Here is a 17,402-nt window from a genome sequence, read left to right on the forward strand (position 1 = left end):
TTAATTTTGGAGTGTTCCTTCCTCTTCAACCTTTTGGAATTGTTTGAGAGAGATAGGTATTAACTCTTCTTTATATGATTGGTAGAATTTCCCTGTGAAGCTACTCATTCCTGAACTTTTGCTTGTTGGAATTTTTTTGAATACTGATTAAATTTCACTATTAGTATTCAGTCTGTTCAGATTATCTATTTCTTCAGAATTCAGTCTTAGAATATTGTCTTTTTCTAGGAATTTACACATTTCTTATGGTTTGTCCAATTTAAGTTGTTCATATATCACTGTAGAGTATTTCTATGATCTTGATTGTAATTGATAGATCAGTTTTCTTCCCTTCCTACCAGATTCTTTGTGCTTTTTTCTTATTATTTTGGTTGTAGGGGTCATCCTGCTTGTCCCTAGTTCAATTTCAGTGAGAGTCTTTCAATATTAGCGTGTTTTGATGTGTTTGTGAGGGGAGGTGAGCCCAGCATCTTCCTATTCCACCATCTTCATCTCCTCTTCCATTTTACTCTTTGACATTTGGCTGCTGATAGATTTTAGCTTTTAGGAAAATACATATAAATTGTGGAAAGGGTTGTAAATTTTAAGTATATTAAAAGAGAGATGTGTATTTCACATGGATGGCAGGGTCATTGCTCAGACACTACTGGAAGCTGTCTATGCATATTGGATTCAGTCATTCAATGATATGCAGTGGGTTGCACAATACTTTCCAAATCCAATAAAATACCAAGAGAGACAGTATTCAGATATGAAACATGGAGAGGAATGAAAACCATGAAACTACAAAAATAATACAGCCAAGGAAGAAGGATTTACAAGTCTAGATATTTTGTTTTCCTGCCCTTTCCAACCTACATTCCAAATAGTGGAACAGATATTAATATTAGACTATTCTGTTAAGAAGCCTCCACAAGGCACTTTTGATGTCCCTGTTTCTCAGGCTGTAGATAAAGGGGTTCATCAAAGGAGAAACAATGGCATATACCACCGGTGCCACCACACCCTTCTTTGGGGAATGTGAAACAGCAGAACTGAAGTACACCCCAAAGCCTGTTCCATAAAATAAGCAAACAACTGACAGGTGAGAACTGCAGGTAGAGAAGGCTTTATACTTCCCACTTGATGATGAGACTCTCAGAATGGAAGAAATAACTTGAGTATAAGAGTAAAGAATACCTAAGAGTGGAATACCACCAAAGATGGTACCAATGAAATAGATTAATAGGTTATTGATGGAGGTGTCAGAACAGGCAAGTTTGAGGAGCTGAGAAGGGTCACAGAAGAAACTAGAAATTTCCATATTCTTGAAGCAGGTAAGTTGTAATACAAGCAAATTGTGCAGCTGGGAATCCAAAATACTAATTTAAAAAGACACCAAAACTAAGAAGCCACAGAGGTGTGGGTTCATGGTGACTGGGTAGTGCAGTGGGTGACAGATGGCCACAAACCTGTCATAGGCCATCACAGTCAGGAGGAGGCTATCCATATATCCAAAAAGGATGAAAATAGACATCTGTGTCAGGCAGCCTGCATAGGAAATGACCCTGCTGTGAGTCTGGATGTTCACAATCATCTTGGGAATGGTGGTGGAGGTATAACCAACGTCAACAAAGGACAGGTTGGAGAGGAAGAAGTACATGGGAGTGTGGAGGTGGGAGTCCGAGATGACAGCCAGAATGATGAACAGGTTTGCAAGCATGGAGACCAGGTACGTGGACAGGAACAGGCCAAAGAGGAGGGGCTGCACTTCTGGATCATCTGAGAGTCCCAGAAGGAAGAATTCTGAGACATGTGTTAAATTTCGTGATTCTTTGTAGCTTGTACATCTATTGGTTAAAAAAAAGAAATTGATAAAAGGCAATAAGAAAAGTGTCAAAAAACACTTTTGGATTTAAGTTTGGATTTAAGTTTTGGATTTATATTTTGGATTTAAGTTTTTCACTAATATTCACATTTGAGGACTGTACACCCCAGAAACTTCAGGAATATTTCTCAGTTGTATTAAACTCAGTCTTCTGAACTCTTCCTTTATTGCTTTTCTGTATTATTTACTTCTTTCTCTCCACACCCACTTAGAGACCCTTGGCTGAAAAATTTAGAACAGGATCATTAGAGATGACAAATCCATGATCACAGTAAAATAGAGCCAAACTTTTAAAGACAAAATATCAAGATGAAATATTTTCCCATTTAAGAAAATGAAACGATTCTAAATCAAGAAAATATAAGCAGTCACATATAATTTTAAAACTCAGACACAGGGCTAGAAATTACCTTGCCTTAAAATATGTACAAATATTCGAGTGCTAGACCATGTTAGCTTCATTTAAATTTAAAATCAAATGTAAATAATCAGACCAATGGTTTTCCTTCCTAATAAATCAATATATATGCCAGTGATATTTATTTATTTATTTAACTTATACTGAGGAATAGTTGTTTTACAATTTTGTATTAGTTATCAGGTGTATAGCAAAGTGATTCAGTTATACACACACACATACATATACACATATACACACATATATACATATTCTTTTTCAGATTCTTTCCTCATTTAGGTTATAACAAAATATTGAATATATTTCCCTGTGCAAACTTTTCTAAGTGGATGATTTATTTAAATTAAGGTATTTAAGTTTTTTTTTGTGTTTATGTGTCTTTTAAGCAAGAAACCTATTAAGGAGAAATTAAAATCTTTTATAAGACCTAAAAAACACAATATTTAGCTTAAACTTCAAAGGCAGATGAATTAACTTCACACATCTATTTCTTGCTTATATTTACAACTATATTATATTACTTATTTTTTTGTTTGTTGTTGTTGTTGTTATTGTTGTTGTTGCTATTTCTTGGGCCACTCCTGCGGCATATGGAGGTTCCCAGGCTAGGGGTCGAATCGGAGCTGTAGCCACCGGCCTACGCCAGAGCCACAGCAACACGGGATCCGAGCCGCGTCTGCAACCTACACCACAGCTCAGGGCAACGCCGGATCGTTAACCCACTGAGCAAGGGCAGGGACCGAACCCTCAACCTCATGGTTCCTAGTCGGATTCGTTAACCACTGCGCCACGACGGGAACTCCTACTTATTATTTATTATTGTTATTTATATCATTTTTTTCTTATGACAGTCCTATGAAAATTCTGCTGCCTTTTCCATATAAGTAAGAATTTCTGTATAATATATGAATGGAGGTTAGGTATTTGTACACTAACAATTGATGAGTGTTCAATTTTGCTAATAGATGCCTACACTTCTTGTACCAATGCATAAATCAATTACCATGAACTACATCCTCTTATAATTAATGGTTGCATTGAAAATTTTCTTTAAATCTGTCTAGTACTTCTCATTTCATGAGAGCTCCACATGAAATTTTCATCTCTTAAGGGAAATATTTTCAATCTTAGGTTTTCTCTTTTTTGACCATGCCCCCAGCATTCAGGAGTTCCCAGGCCAGGGACCAAACTTGCATCACAGTAGTGACTCAAGCCACAGCAGTGACAACGCCAAGTCCTGAACCTGATGAGCCACCAGGGAATTCCCAATCTCATATTTTCAAACTGAAATATGACATGTATGACTATTCATAGAAAACCCTATAAACCACAACATTTGTGCCATAATGGCCCCTATAACAGCAGGCTCATTCTCATAATTCACAAACAAGACTGAATCCAAAAAAGGAGAATGAATTCATCAACCTTAGTTTTCCCATTGGGAATCAAACTAAGTTTTTCTTTTTTTTGTCTTTTTTGCTATTTCTTTGGGCCACTCCCGCGGCATATGGAGTTTCCCAGGCTAGGGGTCGAATTGGAGCTGTAGCCACCGGCCTACGCCAGAGCCACAGCAACACGGGATCCGAGCCGCGTCTGCAACCTACACCACAGCTCAGGGCAACACCAGATCGTTAACCCACTGAGCAAGGGCAGGGACCGAACCCTCAACCTCATGGTTCCTAGTAGGATTCGTTAACCACTGTGCCACGATGGGAACTCCCAAAGTAAGTTTTGAAAGAAAACTACTCATTAACTGTGGTGGTGAGAAGAGCATCCCAGTACAAGAATAAAGAGATCATTGTCTGAGTCCAGAATCTCTTACCCCCTATATGTAGAGTGTGTAAATCTCTCAAGCATTCTTTACTTTGTGTTCCTTATTGCAAAAGGGGAAAATAAAGCTGATCTGTAGGACATTTGTGACACCTAAAGGAAATCTGGAATCTAATAATAATGTGGTCATTGTTTTTTTTTTCCACAGGCATTTCAGTCATTAGAATAATATATTTAGTAATTAAATATCATTCCCCAATTTAATGCCCTTTTACGGATTACGTGGCAGGGAGATCAAAACCTTTCTTATCTCAGGGCACTGAAGCAATGAATGACTTGAAGTCCAAAAATGTGTCTAAGTCCATTCAATAAGTTTTACCTCCCTCAGCTTTTTCTTTCTGCTTCACATTTTCAACACTTATGAAAATCTCTGCAGTGGTTTCTCAATAGTTGAAAGTGATGATGCAATTAAATAGAAAATAGTAGGTCCTATGGAAAATTTATGATGAATATACAAACAAGCATTGTTTTATCTTATCTCTAGCCTTATGGGACTTTCCTTAAAAAGGGATGAAACACAGGCATGAACGGCCTTGGTGATGAAAGCCATATTGCCTATGCTTTGTTTCTGTGAACAACTGAAGGGTCTCTTCAGTATTTAATGGAGATGGTTTCTGTTTTCATTTTTTCTCTTTTTTATCTTTAATCACCTAAATTGTTTTTTAAAGGATTATTCAATTAACCTTTTTCAGTTTTATTGAGAAATTATTGACATATATTACTGTGTAAGTTAAAGGTGAACAGCATAATGGTTTGATTTACGTATATTGTGAAATGATTGTCTTTGGTGCCTCCTCTGTGCCAATAAGGGATAGACTCTGTGGAATTAGAAATAAATTATAATCTAGAGAAGCCCTTTCAGTATTTCTTTTAGAATGGGCTTAGTATTGCTGTACTCTTTTAGCTTTTGTTTGTTGGAGAAACTCTTTACTTCCCCTTCTAATTTAAAATATATTCTTGCTGGATAGATTATTCTAGGTTGCAAAGTTTTTCCTTTCAGCACTTTAAATATATCTTGCCACTCCCTTCTGGTCTGTAGTGTTTCAGTAGAGAAATCATCTGATAGCCTTATGGGGGTTCCTTTAAAATTAGTGTTTTGCTTTTCTCTTGCCGCCTTTAGAATCCTCTCTTTAACTTTTGCCATTTTTATTATAATATGTCTTTGTGTGGACCTGTTTGGGTTCAGCTTGTTTGGGGCCCTCTGTGCTTCCTGTATCTTGATATCTGTATGCTTTAGATTTGGAAAATTTCCAGTGATAATTTCTTCAACTATATTTTCAATCCCCTTTTCTTCTTTTCCTTCTGAAATTCCTATTATATGTAGATTTGCCTGCTTTATAGTATCCCATAGGTCTCTTATATTGCTTTCATGTTTTTTCATTTGGCTTTCTGTCTGATGTCCTGATTGGGTGATTTCCATTATTTTATCTTCCATATCACTAATTCATTCCTCTGCATTATTCATTCTGCTCTTTATTGCCTTAAGCTCAGTTTGTATATTTGCAAATGAATTTTCTAGTTTTTCTTGGCTCCTCCTTATATTTTCTAGTTCCTTTCTAAAGGAGTCTGCATTACTGTTAATATCCTATCTTAATTCCTTCAGTATTTTTCAATATCTCCCTTTTGAACTCAATGTCTGCCAGACTGCAGAGGTCTGTTTCCATTATTGACTACTTTAGGTGAATTCTCCTCTTCCTTTAACTGGGAATGGTTTCTGTGCTTCTTCATCTTGCTTGTGTTTTTCTTTTTCTGTGAGTTCAGGGAAGCCAAACTGTAGTCTTGTAAGGCTAATTCTATGCAAGGATAACCCTTTGTATTTTTTGGGGGGGTTACTATTTATTTTTGGTGTGGGAGTTTGAATATTTGATGTATCTTTCCTTGGTGTGAGCAGGCTGTTGTTCCCAGGATGCTCAGTGTGTTTTCAGGAGGCAATGGGTAGGACCAGCAGTCAGTTCCTGGTTTTGGGGCTCTCAATAGCAACAAGGACCTGCAGGAAGGTGGCAGAGGCTACTCCTAGTCTCAGGGCCCTGGAAAGTGGTAATAAGCTCTAGGAAGATCTTCAAGGTGACCAGAGCATTTGGCAGTAGCAGCAGCAGAGTACTTGAGTTCCCAGGGGAGTGAGAGCAACAACAGCTTGTGTTTGATGGCAATACCCTCCTCTGAGGTGATTGGAACTGCAGGTGGTTCCTGTTCAGGGACCCCTATTGGGAGCAGGCCATGACCATCTCTAGAGTCAGTGATCACTGCAGTGGTGTGCCCCCACCACCTGTACACCATGCATGAAGCAACCTGTCTCACTTAGCCCACACATGAGGTGTTGTAAAAGGTGCTACTAGTTGCAGGATCATGGGAAGTCACAGAGATCAGACGTGTGGGTACTGCACAGAATATTTGGCAGTGGCAGCAGCAGGGTGGGTGTTTTCCCAGGGGTGTGAGGGTACTGACAGGTGGTGTTCAGTCACAATGCCCTCCTCTGTGGTGTTCTTTAGGGGAACGTGGCTGCAAGTGATTTTTGTTCAGATATCTCCAATGGCAGTGGGCCATGCCTGCCTTTGGAATCAGGGATAACTGTGGCAGTTTGCCCCTGCCACCTGCAGATCATGCAAGAAGCACCCTGTCCACTTAGCCCACACAGGAGGTGCAGCACAAGTTGCTCCTAGTAGGGTCTTGGGAAGGGACAGTGACTAAGTGTCTGGGGGTTACCCAGAGCATTTGGCAGTGGCAACTTCAGGATGGGTGTGTTCCCAGGGGAGTGAGAGCAACAGCATATGGTGGTTGGTTGCAATGACCTCTTTTTTTTCTTTTTGGCAACTGCTGAGGTGGCTGGGGGGACGGGTGGAGCCCACTCACAGACCCTCAGTGGTGGAAAGCCATGCCTCCCTCTGGCCTCTGAGAAGACCACCACAGTCTGTCCCTGCCACCTGTGGATCATGAAAGGGGCACCACATTGCACTTAGCCCCCTTATGCCCTTAGCCAACACAAGAGGTGCTTGGCAACTGGTAGCCTGCACAAGAAGTGCCTAATCTCCCCTAAATGAGCAAGGGTCTTCATGCTGCTGGTAGAATCTGCAGAACCACCCTGCCCTCTAATTAGGATGGAGGAACCCACAATTGGAAAACAATCATTTAAATAAGCCAGCATGCAGATCTAAACATGAAGATGTTAAAAAAAAGACATCAAAATCATACAATGTGGAGAAGGAAAGTAAGAAAATATGGATTCTTTTTTTTTTTATTTTAGTGATGTGTCTGAGCCTATATGACTATCAGGCAAAAGCAAGCAGATATAAGAAGGGCTTAACATGCTTAAAAAACAGGGCAACCACAAATCAAAACCAAACATTACATTCACAAAAACGGAAAAGTATTCAAGCATAAAATAAATGGAAACCATCCAACTCAAAAAAGAAAAGAAGAAAAGAGAAACATAGAATCAACTGGAAAACAAGGTTAAAAATGGCAATAAATACGTATCTATCAATAACCACCTTAAATGTCAATGGACTAAATGCTCCAATCAAAAGACACAGAGTGGCGAATTGGATAAAAAAGCAAAAACCTTCAATCTGCTGCCTATAAGAGACTCACCTTAGAGCAGAGGACACATATAAATTGAAAGCGAGGGGATGGGAAAAGATATTTCATGCCAATGGACAAAACAGGAAAGCAGGAGTTGCAATACTCATATCAGACAAAATAGACTTTAAAACAAAGGCCATTAAGATTGACAAAAAAGGACACTATTTAATGGTTAAAGGATCCATTCAAGAAGAGGATATTACAATCGTCAATATGTATGCCCCTAATATAGGAGCACACATACCTCCAACAAATACTAACATACATAAAAGGAGAAACTGATGGGAATGCAATCATAGTAGGAGACTTTAACACCCCACTCACAACAATGGACAGATCTTCTAGACAAAAATCAATAAGGCAACAGAGATCCTAAAGGACAATAGAAAAGTTAGACTTAATTGATATTTTTAGGACATTACATCCAAAAAAATCAGAATACACATTCTTCTCGAGTGCACATGGAACATTCTCAAGAATTGATCACATACTGGGGCACAAAGCTAACCTCAACAAATTTAAGAATATAGAAATTATTTCAAGTATCTTTTCTGACCACAGTGGCACGAAACTAGAAATCAACCAAGGAAAAGATGAGAAAAAACTTACTACATGGAAACTAAACAACATGCTACTAAAAATCCAGTGGGTCAATGAGAAAATCAAGAAGGAAATTAAAAAATACCTTGAGACAAATGATAATGAAGACACATCCACTCAAAATCTATGGGATGCCACAAAAGCAGTGATCAGAGGGAAATTCATAGCAATACCAACCTCCCTCAAAAAAGAAGAAAAATCTCAAATTGACAACTTAACCCACCACCTAAATGAATTAGGAAAAGAAGAACAAACAAAACCTAAAGTCAGCAGAAAGAAGGAAATAATAAAGATCAAAGGGGAAATCAATAAAATTGAGATTCAAAAACAATAGAGAAAATCAATAAAACCAAGAGCTGGTTCTTTGAAAAGGTAAAAAAAAAAATAAATAGACAAACTGGTGGCTAGACTCACCAAGAAGAGGAGAGAAAAAAAACAAATAAGCAAAATAAGAAATGAAAAAAGAGAAGTCACAACAGATGCTGCAGAAATACAAAAAACCATAAGAGAATACTATCAACAACTATATGCCAACAAATTTGACCACCTAGAAGAAATGTATAACTTTCTAGAGACTTACAGCCTGCCAAAACTGGATCAAGAAGAAATAGATCAACTGAACAGACTGATCACTATAAATGAAATTGAATACATCATAAAAACACTCCCTACTAATAAAAGTCCAGGACCAGATGGCTTCACAGGTGAATTCTACCAAATGTACAAAGACGAAATTATACCAATCTTTTTAAACTTTTTCAAAAGTTTAAAGAAGAAGGAACACTCCCAAAGATTCTATGATGCCACCATCACCCTCATTCCAAAACCAGACAAACATACCACGAAAAAAGAAAACTATCGGCCAATATCTTTGATGAATATAGATGCAAAAATTTTCAACAAAATTTTTTAGCCATCCGAATCCAACAACATATCAAAAAGATCATACACCATGACCAGGTGGGAATCATTTCAGCTGCACAAGGATGTTTCAACATATGCAAATCAATCAACATCATACACCACATTAACAAAAGAGAAGTTAAAAACTACATGATCATCTCAATAGATGTAGAGAAAGCATTTGACAGAGTCCAACATCCATTCATGAGAAAGTCTTATCAAAGTGGGTATAAAGGGAACATAACTTAACATAATCAAAGCCATTTATGACAAACCCACAGCAAATATAATACTCAATGCAGAAAAGCTGAAAGACTTCCCATTAAAATATGGAACAAGACAAGGATGTCCACTCTCACCACTGCTATTTCAAAATAGTACTGGAAGTCCTAGCCACAGCAATTGGACAAACAAAAGAAATAAAAGTCATCCAGATAGGAAGAGAAGAGGCAAAACTGTCATTGTATGCATGTGACATGATACTATACATAGAAAACCCTAAGGACTCAACACAAAAACTACTCTAACTGATCAACAAATTCAGCAAAGTAGCAAGATATAAGATTAACTTTCAGAAATCAGTTGCATTTCTGTATACTAACAATGAAATATTAGAAAAGAAACACAGAAATATAATACCTTTGAAAATTGCACCCCCCAACACCAAATACCTGGGAATACACCTGACCAAGGAGGTAAAGAACTTACATGCTGAGAACTATAAAACATTAATTAAGGAAATTAAAGAAGGTGTAAGAAATGGAAAGATATTCCATGCTCCTGGATTGGAAAAATCAATGTTGTAAAAATGGCTATACTACTCAAAGCAATCTACAGATTCAAAGCAATCCCTATCAAATTACCCATGACATTTTCCACAGAACTGGGACAAACAATCCAATATTTATATGGAACAACAAAGGAACCAGAATTGCCAAAGCAATCCTGAGGAACAAAAACCAAGCAGGAGGCATAACTCTCCCAGACTTCAGGCAATATAACAAAGCCACAGTCATCAAAACAGTGTGGTACTGGTACCAAAACAGACATATACATCAGTGGAACAGAATATAAAACAAAAATAATGCCATTTGCAGCAACATGGATGGAACTAGAGACTCATCCTGAGTGAAGTAAGTCAGAAAGAGAAAGACAAATACCATATGATATTCCTTATATCTGGAATCTAGTATACAGCACAAATGAACCTTTCCACCAAAAAGAAAATCATGGACTTGGAGAATAGACTTGTGGTTGCAAAGGGAGAGGGATAGAGAGTGGGGTGGTTGGGGAGCTTGGGGTTAATATAAACTATCGCTCATGGAATGGATTAGCAACGAGATCCTGCTGTGTAGCACTGGGAACTATGTCTAGTCACTTATGATGGAGCATGATAATGTGAGAAAATAGAATGTGTGCATGTATGTGTAACCATGCTGTGCAGCAGAAAAAAATTGTATTGGGGAAATAACTATTAAAGAATAATTGTAAGGAAAGAGAGATCTCAACAGAAAAAAATAAATAAATTATATTAGTCATTTCTTTATATGTACTAACCACCTATTTGTATAAGGACAAAAATGTAAGTAATGCAGGGTAATATTATTTCAGGTCGTATGTTACTTAAGTCAGATAACATGAGGCTCAGCCTTATCATTATTGACAAAAATAATTTCTCAAATTTATTTTTCCTTATTTTATACATCCATTATATATGGGTTACATAGAGCATGCATTATCTCTTCAATCCTGTCTTAAAGGAGTTGTACCAATTAGGAATCATCTCAGATGATAGTGTTGTCTCAGAGATACTAGGAACTTTCCCCATAACACACTAACTAGAAGAGGAGAGGACAAGATTCAAAATTAAATTGCCACTCTCTGCGTCCCACACACTCAACTTCACTGTTTTCTGACCTTCAGAAAGTTGAGCAGAGGTCAAAAGTTCTTGTCACTGGTACATTTTAAAAATATGTCTAATCTACCAATTCAATGCAATCTCTATGAAATTACCATGTCATTTTTCATAGAACTGAAACTACAAAATTTGTATGGAAACACAAAAGACCCCAAATATTCAAAACAATCTTAAGAAAGAAAAATGGGTACTACCACTGTGGCAGTAAGATTAAAGATCCAGAACTGTCTCTTCAGTAGCTTAGATCACTGTTGAAGCACTGATTTGATCCATGGCCCCCAGCAGTGCATTCAAGATCCAACTTTGCCACAGCTGTGGCATAGGTCAGAGCTGCAGCTTGGATTCGACCTCTGGCCTAGGAATTTCCATATGCCATGCACGTGGATGAAAAGGAAAAAAGAAAAGAGAAACAATGCTGAGTAGTTATTCTGCGAACCACACAGGAAAATCATGGACTTGGAGAATAGTGTTGTGGTTGCCAAGGGGGAGGGGGAGGGAGTGGATGGATTGGGAGTTTGGGGTTAATAGATGAAAATTATTGCTTTTGGAGTGGATTAGCAATGAGATCCTGCTGTGTAATACTGAGAACTATGTCTAGTCACTTATGATGGAGTATGATAATGGGAGAAAAAAGAATGTATATATGTATGTGTAACTGGGTCACCATGCTGTACAGTAGAAAAAAATTTCATTGGGGAAATAATAATTGAAAAAAAATTTAAAAAATAAAAGAAAAACAGCTGGAGGAATCAGGCTCCCTGACTTCAGTCTATATCACGAAGTTACTATCATCAAAACAAAACCGTATGCTACTAGCACAAAAAACAGAATATTGGTAAATGGAACACAATAGTAATCCCAGAGACAAACCCACTCACCTATGGTCAACTAACCTATGAAAAAGGAGGCAAGAATATACAATGGAGAAAAGACAGTCTCTTCAATAACTGGTGCTGGGAAAACAGAACAGCTACATGCAAAAGAGTAAAATTAGAACACTCTCTAACACCATACCAAAAATAAACTCAAAATGGATTAAAGACCTAAATGTTAGACCAGAGACTATAAAACTCCCAGAGGAAAACATAGGCAGAACCTCTCTGACATAAATCACAGCAATATCTTTTGGGATCCACCACCTAGATTAAAGAAAATAAAAACAAAAATAAACAAACAGGGCCTAATTAAACTTGAAATATTTTACACAGCAAAGAAAACCATAGACAAAATGAAAAGACAGCACACAGAATGGGAGAAAATCTTTGCAAATGAAGTGACTGGCAAGGGATTCATTTCCAAAATATGCAAATAGCTCATGCAGCCCAATTAAAAAAAAAACTAACTCAACCAAAAAGTGGCCAGATGATATAAATAGATATTTCTCCAAAGATAGACAGATGGCCAAAAAACACATGAAAATATGCTCAACTTTGTTAATTATTAGATAAAACTAAAACTGCGATGATATATAACCTCACAACAGTCAGAATAAACATCATCAGAAAGTATACAAACAATAAATGTTGGTGAAGGCGAAGAGAAAAGGGAACCCACCTACACTGTTTGTAGAAACATAAATTGGTACATCCACTATTGATAATAGTATGGACATTCCTTTAAAAACTAAATACTGAACTACCATACAACCTAGCAATCCCACTCCTGGGCATATACCCAGGGAAAACCATAATTCAAGAAGATACATGTACCCAATATTCAGTGCAGCACTATTTACAATAGCCAAGACATGGACACAAACTAAATGTCCAATGACAGAGAAATGGATAAAGAAGGTGTGGTGCATATATACAATGGAATACTACTTAGCCATAAAAAGAGTGAAATAATGCCATTTGAAGCAGCATGAATATGAATAGAGATTATCATACTAAGTGAAGTCAGAAAGAGAATGACAAATACTGTATGATATCACTTATATGTGGATTCTAAAATATGGTACAGATGAATCTATCTACAAAATAGAAACAGACTCACAGATATAGAGAACAGATTTGTGGTTGATAAGGGGGAGGAGGGAGGGATAGGAATGGACTGGGAGTTTGAGTTTAGTAGATGCAAACTATTATGTTTAGAATGGATAAGCAATGAGGTCCTATTGAATAGCACAGGGAAATCTATCCAATCTCTTGTGATAGAGCATGGTGGAAAATAATATCAAAAATGAATGCTTGTGGAAATCCTGTGAAATTAGATTGTTATGATCATTGTACAACTACAGATGTGGTAAATTCACTTGAGTAATAAAATAAAAGGAAAAAAATGTAAAAAAAAAAGAATGCTTGTAGTTGCCTGGGGGGAGGGGGAGGGAGAGAGATGGACTGGGAGCTTGGGGTTAAGGAATGCAAACTATTGCTTTTGGAATGGATTAACAATGAGATCCTGCTATGTAACACTGAGAACTATGTCAAGTTACTTATGACAGAGCATGATAATGAGAGAAAAAATGATGTATACACGGATGCGTAACTGGGTCCTTATGCTATACAGTGGGAAAAAAATTGTATTGGGGAAATAACAATAAAAAAATAAAATAAATGAATGCATACATATGTATGACTGAGTCACCTTGTTGTACAGCAGAAATTGGCACAATATTTGTAAATCAGTCATAATTTAAAAGAAAATTTAAAAAGAAGATGTAAGTTCCCGAGCCAGGGGTTGAGCCACAGCCACTGTAGAACCAATGCCAAGTAGTTATGTTGTGAGCCACATGGGAAGTTCGTGGTATTTATATACAATAGAAAAGAATGAGATGTCATTTGTGTCAACATGGATAGACATAAAATTCTTATACTAAGTCAAGTAAGTCTGACAGGGAAAGACAAACATCAGGTAACATAACTTACATGTGGAATTTTAAAAAGGGATAGAAATGAATTTATTTGCAGAACAGAAACAGACTCGCAGACATTGAGAGCAAACTTCTGGTTACCAAAGGGGATAGGGGTGGTGGAAGGGGCAGACTGAGGGATTGGGATTGGCATATGCATACAATGTACATGGAATGACTGGCCAATGGGATCTGTTGTATCGTACACACAGACACACAATGGAATATTAGCCACAAAAAGAACAAAATAATGCCATTTGCAGTAACAGGGATGCAATTAGAGAAGCAGAGAGAGAAACAAATACCATAGGATATCACTTATAAGTGGAATCTAAAATATGGACAAATGATCCTATCTGCAAAAGTGGAAACAGATTACAGCCATGGAGATCAGACTCGTGTTTGTGAGTGGGGAGGGGGGAAGAAGTTGGATGGATGGGGAGTTTGGGGTAAGAGATGCAAACTGTTAGCTTTAGAATGGATAAATTATGAGGTCCTACTGTACAACACAGAAAACTATATCCTAGCATCTGTTTGATTCAGATCTTCTGTTTGTCTTGATCACAAGGAGCCAATGCTCCTGACAGTCTCTCCTCTACCCACTGTCACCCTAGGCACTTACTGGGCTGCACTGTGTCTCCGCTGGGGCATGACCAAAGAGTGCAAATCTGCTGTTGCTCCCCTGCCTGGTGTGTGATGAAAGCTCAGGCTTTGTCTTCAGGATTGGTAGAAAGACAGAATCAGACATGAGCCTTTGGTTGCAGATGACCATGAGAGAAAGAGATGCTAGTATGGGGTCCACTGGACTGGAACTTTGAAACAATGGGCTAGAGACACAGGCTGATTATTTAAAATTGTGTGACATTTGGGGCCCAAAGCACAGAGCTCATAACTAGCCAAATTAATCTATGTTATTTAATCTCTAAGGATTTCCTAATATGGTTAAAGAGAAAAAGGGAAAAATGAATGTCCATTGAAGGTCTGGAACTTCTTCTTCTTATGAAGAAGACTGCCCAAACTTCTCACTTACTTTTATTTAAGATACATATATGTTTTTTTCCCTTACTTCACTGTTGTTAAACTATGCATAACAATTAACTACTTTAACGATTTTTTAAAATTTTATTTTATTGGTATATAGTTATTCTACAATGTTATATTATTTTCAGGTGTACAGCAAAGGGACTCAGTCATACACAAAAATGTATCCATTTCTTGCCATATAGGTTATTACAAACAACTGAGTAGATTTTCCTGTGCTATAGAGTAGTTTCTTGTTAATCATCTGTTTTATACAGTAGTGTGTAGTGTGTATATATCATTCCCACCCTCCCAATTCTTCCCTCCCCCCAACAGTTGATTTTTTTAAACTGTACAGTTCTGTAGAATTAAATATATTCACATTGTTGTGAATCATCACCATCCATCTCCAGAACTTTTTCATCATCTCGAACTGAAACTCTGTTCCCACTAAACACCAACTTTCATTCCTCCCTCCCTTCAGCCCCTGGCAACTACCATTCTTTTAGGTCTCTGTGAATTTGACTCCTCTGCATACATCATATAAATGGAATCAAAAAGTATTTCTCCCTTTTGACTGGATTATCTTATTTAGAATGATGACTTCAAGGTTCCTGCATGTTATAGCATGTTCCAGAATGTCTTTCCTTTTTAGCACTGAATGATATTCCATATTATGTATATGATGCATTTTGTTTATCCACACATCTATTAATGAATAGTTAGATTGCTTTCACTTTTGGCTGTTGGAATAATGATGCTAGGAACATCACTGTGCAAATGTCTGTTTGAATCTCTGCTTTTCATTCTTTCAGATATATGCCTAGAAGTAGCATCCTGGATAGTATGGTCATTCAATTTTTAATTTTAGGAGAAACTTCTATATTGTTTTGCATAGTAACTGCACAATTTTACATTTCCACCAGCAATGAGCAAATGTTCTTATATCTCCACATCCTCACCAATAGTTGCTGTTTTCCATTTTGTTTTTGTTTTTATAACAATCATACTAAAGGTGTGATGCGTTTCTCCTTGTGGGTTTTTTTTAATTTAACTTTTTTTTAAATCTTTTTGCCTTTTCTAGGGCTGCTCCTGCAGCATATGGAGGTTCCCAGGCTAGGGGTATAATCAGAGCTGCAACCACCAGCCTAGGCCAGAGCCACAGCAATGCAGGATCTGAACTGCATCTGCAACCTACACCACAGCTCACGGCAATGCTGGATCCTTAACCCACTGAGCCAGGCCAGGAATTGAACCTGCAACCTCATGGTTCCTAGTCAGATTCGTTAACCACTGTACCATGATGGAAACTCCTGGTTTTATTTTTGAATAACATTATTGAGATATGAGTCACAAACCCTACAATATACCCATTTAAATTTACAACTTAATGGTTTTTAGAATATTCATAAAGCTGTGTGAAAATCACCATATTCAAATTTTATAACATTTCCATCACCCTAAAAAGCAACCCTAGTCCCATTACCATTGAGTCCGCATCCCACCCCCAGTCTGTCCTAAGCAGTCACTAATTTGCCTATTTGGGTCATTTCATTTAAATGGAGTCATCTAATATGTGGTCTTATGTGACTGACTTCTTTTACTTAGCATAACATCTCCCTTTAAAAAAATAATTTATAGTTGATTTATACCATTGTTCCAATTTGTGCTGTACAGAAAATGACACAGCCATACCTATAAATGCATTCCTTGTCTCATATTATCTTCCATCATGTTCTATCCCAGTTGTGGTTTTGCTTTGTATTTCCCTAATGATTATTGATGTTGATCATCTTGTCTTGGGCTTAATGGCTACTGGTTTATCTTTTTTGGAGAAATGTCTATACAAAAATCCTTTGCCCATTTTAATGTGGTTATTTGTTTTTTCATAGTGAGTTGTAGGAGTTCTTTACATGTTCCTGATGGTAATCTCTTATCACTATATTTTGCCAATATTTCTCCCCTGCCATGGGATGCCTTTCACCCTGAAGTGTACTCTGATGAGCAAGTCTTCAAAAATGACAGTCTAATTCATCTAAATTTTTTCAGCATTTAGTAGGTTATATTAGAATTTTAAGCTTTATTGAGATATAATTGACTTTTGGTGTTGTGTAATGATTTGATACACATATACATTCCAAAATATTTCTACGATAAGATTAGATAATACATCCTTCACCTCATATATTTTCCATTTAGTTGTTTCTATGGTGAGACCATTAAAATTCTACTCTTATAGCAACTTTCAAATATACAATAAAGTATTCTTAACTAGAGTTCCCATCATGATGCAGTGTTTTATGGACACAATGTTGTCTCTGTGAGAATTCAGTTTCCATACTTGGTTTCACTAAGTGGTTTAAGTATCTGGCATTGTCACAAGCTGTTATGTAGGTCACAGATGCAGCTCAGATCT

The 17,402-nt window shown here is 37.2% G+C and overlaps 1 pseudogene; it reads right to left on the bottom strand.

The window, feature by feature from the left end:
* Window positions 1-886: 886 nt before the first annotated feature.
* On the bottom strand, window positions 887-14,738 carry LOC125124657 (olfactory receptor 7E24-like; annotated as a pseudogene).
* Window positions 14,739-17,402: the final 2,664 nt, after the last annotated feature.

The sequence above is a fragment of the Phacochoerus africanus genome, chromosome 4 (assembly GCF_016906955.1).
Source record: "Phacochoerus africanus isolate WHEZ1 chromosome 4, ROS_Pafr_v1, whole genome shotgun sequence".
In the NCBI taxonomy this organism is placed as follows: Eukaryota; Metazoa; Chordata; class Mammalia; order Artiodactyla; family Suidae; genus Phacochoerus; species Phacochoerus africanus.